The sequence below is a fragment of the Podarcis gaigeae genome (genome assembly GCF_964106915.1).
Source record: "Podarcis gaigeae genome assembly, chromosome: 7".
Classification (NCBI taxonomy): domain Eukaryota; kingdom Metazoa; phylum Chordata; class Lepidosauria; order Squamata; family Lacertidae; genus Podarcis; species Podarcis gaigeae.
This window is the reverse complement of record NC_139683.1, coordinates 52,745,222-52,759,632: the sequence shown is the minus strand read 5'-3', so window position 1 is coordinate 52,759,632 and position 14,411 is coordinate 52,745,222. Positions and strand designations below refer to the sequence as shown.

General features: G+C 39.4%; 1 protein-coding gene across 2 annotated transcripts in view; it reads right to left on the bottom strand.

The window, feature by feature from the left end:
- CCDC102B (coiled-coil domain containing 102B) overlaps positions 1 to 12,651 on the bottom strand; it is an 83,962-nt gene extending 71,311 nt beyond the window's left edge. Inside the window, exon 1 of one of the 2 annotated variants that reach the window (XM_083746973.1) lies at positions 12,253 to 12,651. The gene's annotated coding sequence lies outside the window, so the exon portion shown is untranslated. The remainder of the gene's footprint in view (positions 1 to 12,252) is intronic. The other variant, XM_083746972.1, reaches the window with a different exon arrangement.
- Between the last annotated feature and the right edge of the window lie 1,760 nt (positions 12,652 to 14,411).

Sequence of the window (14,411 nt, the reverse complement as noted above, 5' to 3'; positions counted from 1 at the left end):
AACCTTCCTTAAAATCCAAAATAAAACAAGTGAATTAAAAACAATTAGAACTCTTTAAAAACAGCGAAAACAGTAAGATCAGAAGTTCAAATTCAGGAGCATGTTTACCTAAACAAATGTGTCCTCAGGAGGCAGAGGTACTGATTGGCGCCTCTCGTATTTCAGCAGGGAGGGCATTCCACAACACTGGTACTACAAATGAATAAGCCTGCCATCGTGTTACCACAAACCAGTAATAATCAGGCTGCAGGCAAACTAACTCAGTGCCATTGATTAGCTGATTGCAATGTCCTTACTCAGCAGTGCAGGGGAATATTTTTCCCCAGGTAACTTGGTCCAGATTTATTTAGAGCTCTGCATGTGCACATGCAATGTGTACACTGCGTGAACACCAACTTGGTGACTAACAGGCAGTCAGTGCAGATCCCTCAGCACTGGCATGATAGGAACCTGATAACGAACACCTCTCATCACTTGGGCTGCGGCCTCTGGACCAGCTACATGGGCAGCCATGCTGCACTAGCATCACAAAGATCTAGCTAAAGCCTCCCACTATCAATTTCTCACTTGCTCTCTTCCATTTACTCTTAAAAGAGCTTCAGAGCGGTTTGCAGTTTTTCTAGAAGGAAAAAAGAGGAGACGCCCCCCCCCTCAAATAGTGTTGCAATATATCACAAACTTTGAGGGGTAGAGAATGCCCAACAGGTTTCTGTTTTCACCTGCTTTGTTGGCAAAGGGCTATAAATTGCTGAATTCTGGGGCAAGTACCCTTTGGTGACAGATATTCAAAGTCACAAAATATGCATTAGTGTAGAAATATAGGCTGCTCGACCTTTAAAATATGCCCTTGTGAGTTCCAAAACTCCTCTCTTCCCCTAGCATAGATAAAGACCACTCACTTGGTAAGTTAAAAATGGTTTACTTACAAACTTTCCAAAGGTTGGATTCATGGGTTTTCCATACAGCATTCAGAAAAAGTTGCACAGCCAGCAAAACTTGGTTTAGTTACAGTAGTGAAAGTTCCTGCATTATTGGTGTAAGAACTCAAGAGTGACTTGTAAGAGTCATGGTCTGAGCTTCTTGGGTAGACTGAAGGCTTCATTACCTAGTCCATCCCAAGGTCAGCTAAGCCTGGCAGAACAGCTTACTCTGTGGTCTTAACCACTTCATGCATTAATTAGACTTAAGCATGTTGGTTATATTAGGTTGGTTATCCCACAGAAGACAGGTTCAGTTTTTTATGTCTCTGATAAATACATCTTATACATCACAGCACCATTTCTGGGCTTTGTGTGTGATAAACAGCGGTGGGGGCAGGCACATATGGAAAAACCATAATTATGATCAGATGACTTTTCAGGGAGGGATTATGGTTTAGAAGGGAGGGGTTATGATTTATAAAATGAACCCACCAGGTGAAAAATGCAATTCTCTGTGCAGAGATTTGGTAGGAAAACCAAGCCATATGGATGAACTGTATTAAATGTTTTGCATTAGGAATTGTTTTTAATAACATACAGCGGATGAGCTATTGCTTCCCACTGGTTCAGTTCTACATAGCTGGAAACATTTTCCCCCTGGCATCGAGCACTGCTATGATGCTTCTTCCCATGCCTCTTACCCTACATGGGCACATGACATAATTAAGAGAATGCACTGAAGAAAATGTGTCATGCACTGTAGCCTGGAAGGGCTGCTGACACAGTCCATTGGTGATACTAGATATTTGGTTAGCCTGGGGCTATAGACCAATTATAAGCAGATGGGTCTAGACTCTAGGGATTGTCTGCAGACAGCAAAACTTCTCTAAGCGCACTCTGCAGATGAAATTCTGAAGCAATGAACTTGCATGTGCAAAAAATCAGTTGATTGGCATGCAGTGACTCCATGACAGCCTGTTTATCAGGGAGATCACATTATTGGCAAAACACCTAAAAAGAGGACTTGTCTACCAAGGAAAGGCAAATCTGGAGACAATTTACTTAAAATAAATTACAATTGACTTCAGAAGCAATTAGTTACATTCCTGAATCTCCTCAGATGTTAAGCCAATAAATCCCATCCACCAACAATGTGATTTCATACATTTCTCTCTTTCTGCTAAATCAGTAACCAAGGATAAAAGTTGAATGTACGTGGGTCTTTGATTTAAAGTGGCTTTGACACATCCTGTGACAAAGGATTGCCTGCAAATCATCCATTGGTGGTGCTATTACTGGACTGTATTTAGCTAATTTCTACTTTGAGTAAGCCCAACGAAATGAAAAGACCCATAGCCCATTAATTTCTATAGGGCTACTTGGAGTATGACCAATGTTATATACAACCCACCTCCTTTGATTTGCCTTATTTTGAGAGCAGGATATAGGAGAATTGGCCAGATGGGATATTGTCCCTACACTGCATGGGGCAAGATTACATTTCAGCAAAGGGCAATAAATGGAGCATACAATCAGTTTTTAAAAAGAAAAAAAAAGAAAAATACACAGAGACAATGAGGCAATTTCCCAGTGCATTTAGAATCTAATATTTTAAAGAGGATTAACACAGTTTCAAACTATGAAGGGGTGATGTATTTTTATTACTACAATTAGTGTAACATGTACAGTATAGGTTGCCACTCTTGCCTCAAAGTGGTTTACAGTTAATAAAATCCAAAACCTATATATATTATACATCTCTCTCTCTCTCTCAATATATATCAATCAGTTTACTGGACTAGCCAAAGGCCATGAGAATTTCATTACATAGATACCTAACTACCCACTTACTTACATTTTTCATTTATTCTGACTTCCTCTTGCAGCACAAGATAAATGAGGAGATTGCGTGATGCCACCTCTTACCTTCTCTTTGTGAAATAGAGACAAAAGGCACAGGTTTTATACATTAAATTAATATCTACTCCGGCCCCAGTATAATGGCCCCAGTATGAGCCATTTTGGGAATGGTTTTCAAACCATTCAGCCTAGTTTGAATTGCACATGGTGAATTGTGTTCATGAAATAATTTGCCACATGCCCAGACAACCAGAAAACCTGTTACTAACTTGTGATACTTTTAGCATCACACTTGCATCTGGGCACATGAAAACATAAGAGGGAGCTCAATGTTAGGTCCAATCTGGAATGTACGTTTGTTACCCAGCACTAAATTACTGCATCCATTTGCCGAAAAATTCTAGATCATCATACCCATTAAAACAGTGTTCAGTGAATGGAATATAATTATAAAGCTCTAGCTTGTCAGCCTATAGACCTGACGTCAACTGCTAGACTTGACCAACTGAACTTAATTCTAGAATTGCATCTAAGAAAATTATTCCCAGCTGTGTGATTAATGGTGTTTCAAGAAGTGAAGGAACCAATATTTATTTGTTCCAATTTATCAACCATCTGTGGCTTTTGAGGCACACAGTGTGTTTGCCTGGCTGCTCCTTTTACTACTTCTAACTAGCTCCCCTTGTTAATTGGGATGTTATGAAGAAGCATCAGATACATGCATGGCCCCCATTAAGAACAAAATGGCTAGAATCAGATTTATTATCAAGCGAAAGGCATATAGAGTGGGTGCTACAGCTTATGGAGCAATGGGTAAAGGTAAAGGGACCCCTGACCATTAGGTCTAGTTGTGACCGACTCTTGGGTTGGGGCGCTCATCTCACTTTATTGGCTGAGGGAGCCGACGTACAGCTTCCGGGTCATGTGGCCAGCATGACTAAGCTGCTTCTGGAGAATCAGAGCAGCGAACGGAAACGCCGTTTACCTTCCCACTGGAGTGGTACCAATTTATCTACTTGCACTTTGACGTGCTTTCGAACTGCTAGGTTGGCAGGAGCAGGGACCGAGCAACGGGAGCTCACCCCATCGCAGGGATTCAAACCGCTGACCTTCTGATCAGCAAGTCCTAGGCTCTGTGGTTTAACCCACAGCGCCACCCATGTCCCTTGGAGCAATGGGTAGGCTACCACCAACTGAGATGTCCTGCAGTTTTTCCTTAGTAAGATTTACATCAGTAAAAAATGCATTGTATGATGCTACTGCATTCAGAATTTTCTTATGCTTCTCTGCTTCATTGGGTTCCATTTGTGGGAAGTGAGAAAATGCTGTGCATGATGTTGTCATAGCACATATTTTAATTAAATGGCACTGGAGATACGAGGGAGGAAATGCAGTAGTGCCCATACATTCTCTTTAACATGTGACCTTCCCATATCAAATTCTTTCTGGCCATCCTTTTCCCATTGGACTGTTAGTCTGATCTTATGCTTACATTTTTGGCAAGTCAAAATAATAATAATAATCAATAAAAAATTGTCCAGTAGCACCTTATAGACCAACTAAGTTTGTTCTGGTATAAGCTTTCATGTGCATGCACACTTCTTCAGATACACACTTCTTCAATTTTTTTGAAAGGTTTGCCCTAGCTTCTCAAGTGATGCAGACCCAAAGGGGGCCCAAGCCTCATGCTCAAAGACAGGAAGGGATCGTGCTTAGACCCAAGGAATATACAAGTGGGAGAAGACTGTTGCATTCACATGTCCTGCTTGTGGGCATTTCAGAAATAGCTGGTTGCTCACTATTATGGCTTTGGGGATCAATTGTGAGCCACGGGTATGACTGGGGGGAAATATGCATAAGGTGCTAGGGGTCAAAGTGCCCCTACAAAATGTTGTTTAAATATCTTTCTGCTGTGCCTGTTCTGTCCATTTTGTGTGAGAAAGTCACATATTAGGTATATAAAAAATACTAGGGGTACACATTGTTGACAAGGTTTGGTTCCAGCCCCAACCTGGTCATTCAGGAAATCTCAATTCAGTAGGGGCTGAAGGTGGGGCACAGGAAGAGGAAGAGGTCCCTCCACTAATGGGACCACTTCGTTGGATACAATCCTAGGTGTGTTACTATTGAGCAGGGGCTTTGTGTCCACCAGGCTTCCAGAAAGCTAGATAAGTAGTTCTTCAACCATAGTGTTGTGGGGAACAGTTAAACAGTGTTGAAGTTGTTTACCTGGACAGCACTGGTGTGGCCATGAGACCAGGACCATGCAGCTTTCTAGCATTGTCCCCCCCCCCAATTATCTTCAAAACTATTGTACGGAGTACAGCTATTATTGTTAGGATATTTCCGTTCCACCTTAAAAGGGAGCAGGCTTTGTGAGTCACAGAGTCTGCGTATTTCCTGTTCACAGGATGTTTCTGTTGTGTCTATGCTTTCGTCTCTCTCTGTGCCTGAACATGCAAGCAGGCAGTCAAGATTTTTTCTTTGTTCTGACCAACGCTGAATAAACTTCTCAATAATGCTCTCCTGCGTGCAACTTTCGCTGTGCGAATTCTGCTGATAGAGCGTGCATCAGTTCTGGAATGTGGCAAGCTATTTTCTGGAGCTCGTGTCGCTAATTGCTGATACTGTATCTACGGGAGATCGATGGATCGTCCGGAGGCGACGTGGGGGCCATGATGGACCATATCTCCCTGGCAGTATCCCAACAATTCTAGCGTATTTATGGCAGTCTACGACATTTTTTTTGCCTTAAAGTAATCACACAGGTAGATGTTTGAAAAGTTCAAAATTGAAATTCAACTTCTACATTTTGATGTGATGTAATATACGGTGGTACTTCGGGTTAAGAACTTAATTCGTTCTGGAGGTCCGTTCTTAATCTGAAACTGTTCTTACCTGAAGTACCACTTTAGCTAATGGGGCATCCCACTGCCGCCGCGGCTGCCGCGCGATTTCTGTTGTCATCCTAAAGCAAAGTTCTTAACCCGAGGTACTATTCTGGGTTAGCAGAGTCTGTAACCTGAAGCGTCTGTAACCTGAAGCGTCTGTAACCCGAGGTACCACTATATATAGATAGATATATGTGCTATAGACATGAATGGAAGAGAACAGAACACTGGATTGATTACTGTATTACTTGGAGTAATTCAGCTCTGTATAATGTTCTAGTGGTGGTTTTAGGTTTTACTATATATTATGTTTATGGGATGAAGGGCAGTTCAGGAATGAAATTAATAAGCAAACAAACAAATAAAATAAGAGGTTTCTTTGACATTTTAACTGCAGCGACATGTATAGTTGGAGAGACAACTGCTTTTTAATTTACAATCCTAGTGATATGAGATGGAATGTTAAAAAAATATTTGACGCTTTACCTTTCCCCTCTATCCTCCCAGCTCTCCTGCTATGGGCACAGTGACCATGTGAAAATACAGTACAGATCACTGGTGATCTCTCTACCACTGGCTAAAAATCACAGAGCTAGCTTTCTTGCAAGGTGTCCAACAGCCACATACTCCGTTTCATGTTGGGCCACTGGTTCCAAACTGATTCCTGTCGAGCAGCATTTCCCAAATGAACTATGGTGTGAATAATCCAGGGTGTATTGTGCTCTCACATTCTATACAACAAAATAACAGAAATGCCAGCATGTTTGGAAACTATGGAAATAATATTATATTAGCATTCTTTCAGCAGAACCAGATGGACTACAGAATGCCTTCTGCAAACAGGAAAGAGATTTTCATTATTCAGGTCTTTTCAGTCATGAACTACTAGATTGAAGGCTGTTGTCTATCCTTCATATTTCTTCTCAAACCAGGCATAAAATTGTAATTATTTCCAGAAGACTTGGAAGCTGTAATAGAGAAGACTTCTGAGATTTAATACATTCAATATATAAAGACACTTTCCATATTTATATTGTAATTACTTGCAAATACGAGACTTAAATAAATTAGGTACTAGTCAAAATATTCCTAATTGTTTCATAATTTATCCATCAAATGCATTTTCCGTTACGATACGATTGTAAGTAGTTTAAAATGTCTAGTTTATTATCATGCAAATATGACTATACTTATACAAATGGAAATAGATATACAAATATTTCCATTAAGTTCATATCTTTCCTTCATTTATGTCAACAATGACAACTATGATGGACTAAAGAGAAGGGATGAGGGAAGAAAACCCTTCTTGCTGTTGTTTCCATAATGTAAGTAAAGGGAAGGTAAAAAGTACTGGAAGGAAGAAGCCCGGTCAATTCTCCTGTTTGGAGAGCTGTCTCCCTTCCCATTTAACTTAATAACACATGTTTAGATAGCCATGGTATGTAATCAGGGTGTGTATGTTGTAAAACAGAGCATTGTAGCACAATAAAATCTAATTTATTCTAAAAACAAAAGACTGTTCTTAATTAGATTTACAGTGCAATCTTTTCTCAGAAAGGGAAGTTCCATTTTGAACAATGAGGATTAATCCCTCGTCAGCGGGTTTGGGATTGAACCCTTCTCTGTGCTAAATAAATCATCAAGCTTGGCAACACTTTACAAAGTGTTAAAGAAAAGGATCCTGACCTGAGTAGCTTAGAAACTAACATTCAATGCAGGGAAGAAAAAGTTGCAGACAGATGCAGACTGACAAAAGAACAAGTGTTTATCACAGTTACATGAACATAGGCTTTATTATGGTTCAGCAGAAGTAGAGAAACTCAGGCCTGGGGCCAAAAGTAGCCCTCCAGACCTTTGTATCTGGCCCTCAGGACTCTCATTGGACCATGTGACCTCCTTAGAAAACACCCCCTATCCACAACACTCCTCTTATCAGCCCTGTTCTGCTACCACAAGTGTTTTTGCTTGACTGGATTGTGTCCTTGAGCTGTGATCATAGCTCTTGCTTTCCTCAGTGGAGAAATATGTGTCTGTAGGTGGAGGAACCTCTGACTTTTACACGGCTGGAATATGGCCGGCTGTACAAATGCCACACCTACTGATCCATCTACTTTTGGTCCTTGCCCAGCCCACCACTAGCATATGACCTCCCAGAGGGTTCCATGAGAGAGAAAAAGTGGTCCCCAAGCTGCAAAAGGTCCAGCCCCTTTGTGGTAGGGTATTAGATAAAGGGATTTGAAGGTACGTGACACAGTTCTCAGGCTGAAGCTGGTCTTACTATTTCAGATGCCTCAATGAAAGACCACCTGGGAGTCACCTGTAAGCCACTCTGAGGTCTTTGAAGGAAGTATAATAGAAAAAATTGCTAAAGTTCACTCTCAAAAGGAAACATTTGCATGACAGAATCCTTCTGAAAACAGGTAGTGTCCAGAAATTTTCTGAAATATGAATGCAACAGTGTCTATATCTGAATGTATTATGCACAAGCTGCTTTCGAAAGAAGCCACTTGGGGGGTTGGCTGTCACCCATAGTTTGTTTAATTTTTTTTTTTTAGGGCAAGAGAGTAAAGGGGAAAAATATTTTTTCAGGGGGAGGCAACTATAAGTGAATTAGCGAGAATATACAGCTGGCAGGAGGTAAATGGCTCATGTTCATCCAGCAACTTGTTATTGAATTAAACTAATTCTGATATTATCTGAAATTGGAAACCTGTAAGCATTAAAAGGAACATCTGGTAAGCCACTAGGACTTGAAAATTCTCAATCTATTACAAATCTAATATAGAATCAATCTGCATATCATTAGGTTTGTGAAATGAGGCCCCAAGCTAGATATCACTTGCCTTGAGTTATTCCCTTTCCTCTTGGGACAACGACTTGTATGCAAAGAAACTAAGGTTTAATATAGAGCAGACTCATTGGAATTAAGGAACCTAAAGGTATCCATTTCAATGGGTTTACTCAGAGAAAAACTAAGCTAACTAACTCTTCAAGCTTCACTTTCTATCCAACCCAAGTTCTAAGCATAGAGGTGTAGAAAAGTTTTATGGAACTAAAACTGCAATCCTATGAACACTTATTTAGGGAAAGAGTCCACTGAATCCAATGGAAATTCCCCCAAAATATGGAACCAGATTTCATGACTGTTTTGGATCCTATTCTATATTACTGGATCAAGATACCATTTTTGCTCGCTTGTTTGTTTAGCATCTCATATTTAGTGTGGGGAAATATTAGTCTGAAACTCACATCTGCTTTCCCCCATTATACTTTTCCAGGTGACCCATTCCAAACATATGTAACAATAACGCCATTTTGTTGGCACTACATAGCAAAAATACATTTTCATCACAGGCCAGCTGAGCAAAAGATTTCAGAAATAACTGTTCTCTTACATCACCGGCAATGATTAAAGGTTAAACAAAGGTAAAGCAAGAGAAAAACTGCCCTACAAAAACCAGGCCTGTATGCTGGGCTACAGTCGTATAAGAGGTCAGTCCAAATCAGATATCGGAAGTAGTTGTACTGTTCCTCGCACCTTCTCCAATTACGACAAACTCTTCCACCGATCAAAACCAGACTGAACTTGGATACTAACATACACCATTTTCCTCCACACGGCTTTTTTCCCTACAAAGAGGACTTTTTCCAACCTCCAACTCAAATATAAATGCAGTGAGTTTTCCTTCCTTTCAAATACATCGTTCAACATAGTGTCAAGTCTGATTAGCAGAAGGCAGGTTCATCAACAGTAAATAATTTGATGCGTTAAGGGAAAGTGATTCCATGAAGAAGTGACATTCTGTTAAGTAACTAGCAGGCCGAGTACTGCATTTTAAATCATATGCTCTACCCTAAAAGGGAAATGTATTGAGACACATGCTTACAGCTACAGTGAGATGAAATAGTCCTGGCAGTAAATCAAAAGTGTTGGGTAAAACAGATGTGTGAAACACAACTGCTTGGGCTTCATATATGAAAAGAGGAGTTATTTCATTATTTTGATATGTATACAATACAGGATAAATTTCCTTTTCACACCCTGGAAATCGTCTTCAGTATTTTTATTGCCAAACCATTTCTGTTGTTTGTGATACTAGAAGTGCAGAATATATATGCAACTGAATTTCTGAGTTACCGTTCCACCAGCCAGTTCTGATTTTCTGGTGCTTGTGTGTGTCTGCTGATATGCCTTACAACATGAGGCTGTCAAACGTGTTCCCTGCAGAGTTCTGAAGAGCTCTAGGTTTGTTTGGTTAAAGCAGAGCAACATAGATTTTTCTTTAAAAAACAAAACAAAAATACCTCAAATGAAGCTTCTAACTCTTTATTTAAAAAAACCCTGCTTCTGTGCTTTAAGAAAATAAAAATACAGAACTCTTCAGTGCTTCACAGACAAGAAAGTTCACTTCTTGCAAAACTCAGGGAGCTGGAGAAACATCAGATAGAAAAAATCATAGAAATGGAAAAAGTCAGAGAAACAAAGCAAAAGAGACCTCTTGTGGGAGCCCTGATCTGACACGAGGTGGGTAGATCCCATCCAAATCACCCAGTTATTTGGCCCACACACACTGATGATCTGGGATCCTTACTGGAGATCACAGGCTGGAGCGTCATTTGCTGGGGCCGATCTGCTTAGAGTTTTCTGCATCAAGAATCATCTTGGACTAAATTTCCTACCAGGCCCCCCTCCAACACAAGATGGTATGGGGAAAGGCAACCAATTTAAAAGAAAAAAATGAGCAACCAGTGAGCCAGGCAGCCTCTGTCCCAATCCATCTTCCAAGGAAAACAGCATATTAGTGTACTACAGTATCATCTGCAGACAAAAGAACTCTGCAGCAGTGATCTGGTATCAAGTGCCCTGACACCTCTAGAGCAAGTTATGGCCATCATCTTATGGGGGGGGACCCCATATGCATCCATTTCCACTGTTGGGTTTTTTGCCCTTAATACGGTTGTACAGCACACTGTACGCACTGAATAATCAGTCAAATCCTCCTATCGAAATGGTAATTTGCTAGTAAGGCAGTGCAGCTGTGTTCCAGACCCAGCAGTGCCTTCCAATATTTGTCTTGGCATAAGCTATGGATCTGATCTTCCCCTATAAATATTTATTTATTTGCAACGTATCAAAAAGATTTCATCATCACTTGACAACCACCGGGGCTTTTACTGTTCTCCGAGGACATGATAATGGCATCCATTTACTAAATCTGAGAACATGAGATATGTTCTCTACAGCTGTTCCAGAATATTGCGAAACTCCTCTTTCCTGGAAGCTTGCAAAACCTAAAAAGCAATGTAAGATCTTTGAAACTGGGCTGCTGCTCTCCCCCTGCCCTTCTCCCCAAGTGAGGGGCTTCAGGATTTATGAGACAGGGTTATTTGAGCACTGCATTTTCCCAACAAGCATGTAAATGACAAATTATCTATCAACCTAGGATTTGAGGAAAGAGTACGGCTGCCTCTGAAAATCTGAAAGAACTTGCAATATGGCCCAAATGGTTTATGGATAATATGGAACATATTGTGGGAGAGTGTCACTGAAGGAATTTCCTGGTCAGATTTTTGCTGATGCCACCAACAGATGTATTCTCATGCAGTTCGGGGTGATAGCTCTGTTCATGTTATTGCATCAATTTAATTGTGTTGCACTACATCAGCAGGGACATTTGAAACTTTCAGGAAACAGCCTTTACCTCTGCTTTGCAATTCTGCCCTACTATATCAAGGTAAATCAAATTTCTATTATGAGGCATCAATGGTAACTTTTGCTAGCTATCATTTGCCTACTGGTGTCAACAGCTTATTCTCCAAGATCCAAAAGCAAACAGTGACCCTTTCTACTCACAGTCAAGTGAGGGTGTTGTTTTGTTTTGTTTGTTTGTTGTTGTTGTTTTGAATTGCTGAAACCAGCCTTTTAAAAAAGGAAACAATTTTTAAAAACAGAGAAACAGTCTGCCTATAGTAATTTTTCAAAAGAAGACCATCAGGATTTTTAGAATTGCATGCTGCACATTTTAAGCTAAAAGCACCCTGCCTACACGGTGTCCTAACAAAGTGCCAGAGTCCAAAGAGATCAGAATATGAGTAATATCATTGAATATCACAAGCTATCCTAGATGCTAACACTTTTTTCTACTTAATGGAGGGAAAAAAGAACTTTGTGACATATTTTTATATATATACATTTATAGCATTCTAGGTTGCTGTTGCTTGATTTAAAAAAAGGCACAAAACACTAAACTTTAGAAATGAGCATAAACATTAAGTACTTTATACCTAAAACATAAAAGGGATGAAAATTTTGCCAGGCACATTAAATAAACACTGAGAGTAATTGAGCATGCTTCAAATTTTAAACATTAAAAATAATTTCATATAATGCCATAAAAGTTATTACCAAGAGTGCTGAAACAAATGGGAGATGAAATGTAGTTAAGTCCAGTTTAATAATACAATCAAAATCTTCTCCCTCACTTGCACCACTCTCCTATCTTCTCTTCATTTCTGTCACAAACAACTGACAACATCAGTTTTTTAAAAAGAGATATAAAGAGAAAAACACCCCTTACCCTGTGGGTTTGAGGAGCTGTTCTTGCTTCTCAGTGTTACAGACATGAGTAAACAAGAGAATTTCCTGCATCTTTTTCTCATCTGCACGGCTCTGGGGGCCGGCCAACAGGCTTATTTCCAGCATTAAAGCCACTCCACACTAAATGGAAAAGAAATTCCCATTGGCCAGGCTTTATCAAAACTAATACCACAACACAATTCTTTTAATACAATGGCATTAAGCCAATATAAAACATTTTTCTGGTTGCCCTTGTCTACCACTAAGCTTTACTAACATCTCCCTGCCCTCACTTGTGCAACGTATGAGTAAATCCCTATCATTTTACAGAGAATAAATTTCAAATGGGAGGGGGGCAGTTATACACTCTCCTTTGTGTTACTTTTAATAAATGCCTACATTTTACATATCCTCATACCGCACTCAAGGTAGATTTGCACTGTACTGTGCTTAGTTGCAAACCAAAATACTAACGTATATGTACAGTCTTGCAAGTGTACGCTGTAAAATGTGAAGCAGAAAACAGCATTTGTAAATATCTCAAAACACACAGTAGACATGTATGCTTGAGGTCCCTGTCATCTGTCCACTAAAAGTACACATATAACTGCTTTATTTGTAGGCTTCTTTGTCTCAGCAAAGGATTCCATGTTTCTGAAGGACACACTATAATTTGAATTGCAGATCTGGGACAGCCACTTGTACAGATTTTGCCCTTTCCCTTCGAGGTGCCACACATGTACATAAGAGCATACATATGCGCACTCGTGGTGTAACTTAATCTGTAAGTTTCTCCCAAACAATTGGAGATTCTGTAGAGGCCACATACCCTTGGAAAAGACTAATATTCTAGATCCACTTCAATCATGATTCAAGCCTAGTGTTGATATAGAAAGTGTCTTGGTTTCCCTGTAAGATGACCTGTGTCAGGAGAACACCAGCAGAGCACGACTGTTGATTCGCCTTGATTTTTCAGCTGCTTTGGAAACCACAACCACGGTACATATTGTTATATATTTTCCTTAGTATCATGTGCTGAGGGAATAAAGCTTGGCACATACTTTAGGGAGATATGTGGAGAGATCGGTCCATGGGGCTGTAATTTATCTGCTGTGTTAAAGAGATAAATATGTAACTTGAGACAACTACATGTTTTGTATCTGCAGTAATTGACAATGGGTAAATGTTTAGGAAGAATGCTCTATGTTGCCAGGGAGATTCAGAATTTTAAGTATATTTATGTTTCTATTTAATTCAGGTTTTATATAATTTTATTCAGGTTTGTGTAAATTTGATTTCTTTTAACACTAATTCAAACCCAAGGGTAAATGCAATATATCTGGAACGTTCAGAATTTAAAGTTTGTTTTGTTGGACATGGTTTCATTTGGGTCTGTGTCAGCCTTATCTATGTTAACTTGTGTTACTTTCATATAGATATGTAAGTTCACTTTGTTAAGCTCTGGTTTTGTGATGGTCTGATGACTAGAGACAAATAGCGAAATCTGATTTGTTTCATGAAGTGTGGTTGTTGTCGTTGTTGTTGCTTTGGCGTGCCTTAAGACTGGCCAGCAGGTGCCAGTTCCTGATTTATCCCTTTGTTCAGCTTGCTGAGAACCAGCACAGTATCAGCATCGCCATACATTCTCTTCAAATGCACCAATTGCACTGTTAAACTATTCCACAACCTCACTGCATATCTACAAGTGTAAGGCAGGTACTGGATCTCTGCTTATGTCGTAATAGTTTTTATTTTTATTTTTTTTCCAATTTTTTTATTGGTTTTCCAAATTTATAGCAAACAAATAAAACAAAAACACCAGAAACAAACAAACAAACAAACAAACAAACATTTATCTTAACTATAATTATTCCACTTTTGTTAACATTGTTAGGTGACTTCCTCAAATCCCCCTGGCTGAGTTTCCATATCAATCATTGTAGCAGTTTTCCAAAACTATTTTCACACAAAATTTACTTAGTCAATTAACATCTTTCTTTTCATTTTAACTTTAAACATAATATTCTACAACATCACATATTTAAATCCTAGACCTATCTTATATTCGCAAATAATTCTATTTAAGTTATCTTAACATATTTAACTAAATAATCTTTTAAAAATTTCCATTCCTCTTGATACTCCTTCTCCTTCTGGTCG